We start from the raw sequence: 3,935 nt of genomic DNA on the forward strand, positions 1-3,935 counted from the left end.
CTTTATTTTGAAGATAAAATCAAGATGAGAAAATAACACGCGAATATTTTCTTATATTTTCTCAGAATTTTGCAGGGTAAAAAGTATGAAAAATAATTTAATAAAGACTAAATATTTTTATATAACCTTCTGATGAAGGAAATTTGTCATCTTAAGCCTCTTAAATAGACATAAAAAAACCCCCACCAACCTATGCAAAACGAATTACCATCTTTTTGATTCTGTTTTGGAGCAATAAACCAACTGGTCTGTTTTGTTTATGCAGCAAGGTTGATGCTTTTATTTGTGTAATTTTTTTTCTTCACTTCCAGAAATTGTTTGGTCCATAAATAACTTAAAGGCAAAATTTCACCACATTTCCGTTCTTCCTCCAACTCACCACAAGAGGGCACTAATGCACTAAAACGTTTTAAACTCGGAAATCTTTAAAACTGATTTTATCTTTTTTTATGGCGACTTGGGGGACCATCTGGACACGCGATGAAGGCCTTATTGCACTGGATTCATTTTATGTTTTTGTGTGTAAATATAAGAAAATAAAGGACATTGATGGTATTAACATGCATAATAAAAATCGATTGACATTGGTTAATTTTTTCCTTCCACTATCCAAGTGATTGTTTTTTTTTTACACCATGTATTCAGTTCATGCAACGTTGGTTTTCTGTTGCCTCGGTCTTTTACAGCTAGACAGTGAAATTCAATAAAACAAAGCGAAACACTTGACAACTTGAACTGATGCTCCTTTTATTTCAGCAGACTCAAAAAAACCAAAACTTTGTAATTCAAGCCGCCGGAGTCCAGCTTATTGAGGCGTCGCCTGGTTTGGGAACCTCAGGGTCTCGTCTTTGCTTCCTGCAGATGATGCGGTTCTGTTTCCGTCTTCAATACGTGACCTTCAGCTCTCGCAGCAAAGGTTCACAGGTGTGTGTGTGTGTGAAGCAGCCAGGATGACGGTCATCTCCTCAAAGTCCGAGTCTCAGCAAGAGTCCAAGCGGAGGTTTGTCAAATGTCTTGGGCACGTCGGATCTTCATTCGAGGACATCACTGTCTGCCATGGTAAAGAGGAAGAGGAGTTAAACAGTAAAGCTTCTGATTTTCTGACCCATTGGCATTCAAACTTACTTATAGGACAGCAGGGCTGCAATAGGGAAAGCTAAGCTCTTCTGTTTACGGCTCACACCAAGTTTTAAATATGAATTCTGTCAATATCCAAAACAGAAAGGAAGAACAAAGTATGGATTGATTAACCAATGGATGAATGATGATGGACAGATGAATAAATTAAGAAATGATGAATGGAGACAATCTGTAGACAATTTGACTGGGAATACAATCTGAAAATATATACTTTTCTATAATTAAACCAGATCAAATCCCATATTTTTACAGACAGAGTCAAATTTTATACTTTCAACCTGCTTTATCATTTTAACTTTCATGTCAATGTGGTCTAAAGTTGACGGCTGTCATCTCCGTTCACAACACAAGGTGGCAGTAGATGCTGCGATTCTGGAGGACAGAACTTGGATCGAGTTCAAACTGAAAACAAATAAAACAAATACCTGATTAAATACATCTATTTGCACACAGTCACTTTAATGGTGAACTTTTCCACTCTTCTACATCTCCTTTTAGTGTTTCAAGAGTCACTGGCATCTTTAAACACTCAGCCTGTAATGGATACCAAGAGACGGGTTACCTGAGCATTAACAGTGAGGGAAAATCTAAAAGTGAAGGAAAAACTGTAAATCAGAGGAAACAGGCAAGAGGAGTGTAAGTATTTTTAAAACACACAAGAGGTAACACTTTCCTTTACACAGACTAAAATCTGTTGGTGGCCTGGTGCAGATCCATTCCTTTCAGCCGTCCTTGAAAATAGGAAAGGCAATAAAACATGATATTTAGGAAAGGCAAAAAAAATTAATGCTCACCTAAACTTGCAAAGATTTATAGCTGGATAAGTAATTAAAACATTTAAAACAACTAAACAGTAACTTAAGCTGAGGAAGGAAGATTATCTTTGCAACCAATTATTTGTGACATAAGAAAAAAACATTTTTTGTCCAAACATCACACATGTAAACATATCTCTAAATCCTTTGTTTTGGTCAGGTGGAACCAACATAGCCAGCAAATATTAGTAGCAGGTTTGCCTTAAGCAAAGCATAAATATGTGGAAAAGCAGCTCAAGTCCACTGCTAAGGAGGATCTGTGATGCTGCGGGCCCTGCTTCTCTTCCAAAGGAACTGAAAACAACGCTGATGTCATGAAATTTGACATACCAAGATATTTTTAAACACAACAATAAGATATGACCAAATAAACACGGATATAAAATCTACCTTTTTTCAGTTGACAAACCAAAATCCTGAAGAAAACCAGCCGGTTGATCTGAACTGAAGAGAGCAAAAGAGAAAACACGACAATCTGGAGACTGTCAAAGATCCTCCGTCGGTTCGCTCCAATCCTGTAAAAGGTTGCAGAAAACTCAATGTGGTCATAATAGCAAAAAAGAATATGCAACAATGTTTTTACAAATCTGTACAAATGCCAACATTAAGAAAAAAAACAAAAAAAAACTCAATGTACAAAATCAACCTGATAACATGTGAAATTATCTCTGCTGTCTGCTGCTTCTTGAGACGCCGGTGATTAAAGAAGGCCAGGCTCTTCTTCCACACAGTCTTTTATTTGTAAATAATAAAAATGAACTCTTGAATATAAAACATACACGTCAGTAGAGCCACATCTGTTATACAAACAAGAACTGTTGCAGTGAATACTTTGTCTTTCATCAAGAATCGTGGTTTGGGAACCATGGGCTGTAAACAATCAGTATTCCTGAAGTAATACTGACAAAGGAAAGGGCAGTCGGCCACACCGCCAAGGATGAACGAAAACATCTGCAAAATATGTCTGCAAAACTAGATTTCTCATCGGTTCACAAGTCCATTCCAGACCATAGTCAGAAAACAGGGAAGGAGGTGATTTGAGATAATTGGGTCTGCTTCTTTTTTTATTATCTTTTTTTTCCCCTGCAAACGGATCCAGAATAAAGGCCCATTACCGCCCCCTTGTGGCTCAGCACCGCTCAGCGGCTCAAGCACCAGAAGCAAATTCCTCTCAACAAGACCAGGGAATGTTTGTGTGTCTGCGATGTTTGATTTGTTCGGATCCTCAGTTCAAGCCGCTTGTTCTGATTAGTATGTATAAGCTGTGTGTGTGTGTGTGTGTGTGTGTGTGGGCGGAGGAAGTGTGCAGTCAGATACACTCTTTTATATTCATATAGCTATATCTTTATAATTTCTGTCAAACTCATAATGATACTTCATATACATTTAGCTGTTACACACACATTCTATATCTCTGCCTCTAGCCCCGACTGTCTGAAACTAGTTTAGACGCCTACAGGGGCTCAAGAATGCTCAGTACTACAGAACAGCACTGTTGTTCATCGGGTTTGAGGAAAAGAAAAACAAAGAAAAACTCAACAAAGACGATTTTCCCGGAGACGGTCTCGTGTAAGTATTTCAACCCAGCGCGGAAGGCGTGGCCTGAGTGCAGCTGATCCCGCCCCCCCAAATCCTCGCCGCGCTTCTTATTGGTCCGCTCCTGTCGGGGACGGGGATGGCTTGGCTTTTCTCTGTATTCATATTCAGTACGAGCAAACTGTACAAGAACATGCAACATACAAGCTGGCCTAAAAGTATGTGGAACTAACACACATAGTCTAGTCTTTTTTTTCCGTTTTATTTATTTTTTTCTTTTCGGCTTTTGTTTTTTGTTTTTTTTTGAGAATTGCTTCGGTTTAGTTTTAGTCTCGTCTTTCAACTTCACAAAAAAAGGTAGAGAACGAAAACGTAAAAGAACAAAAACAAAAAAAACAGAACGAACGGAAATGAAAGAAACGCGCATGCAGCTTGGGGCCAGGC

At 38.4% G+C, this 3,935-nt stretch overlaps 1 long non-coding RNA gene across 1 annotated transcript; it reads right to left on the reverse strand.

Moving 5' to 3' along the window:
- Nucleotides 1-617: 617 nt before the first annotated feature.
- LOC103477303 (uncharacterized) lies at nt 618-3,929 on the reverse strand. The gene is made up of 2 exons (XR_001777309.1): nt 2,346-3,929; nt 618-1,871 (listed from the first exon to the last, which is right to left on the reverse strand). It is a non-coding gene; the product is annotated as an uncharacterized LOC103477303 (long non-coding RNA).
- Nucleotides 3,930-3,935: the final 6 nt, after the last annotated feature.

Source organism: Poecilia reticulata, linkage group LG15 (genome assembly GCF_000633615.1).
Source record: "Poecilia reticulata strain Guanapo linkage group LG15, Guppy_female_1.0+MT, whole genome shotgun sequence".
NCBI lineage: Eukaryota > Metazoa > Chordata > Actinopteri > Cyprinodontiformes > Poeciliidae > Poecilia > Poecilia reticulata.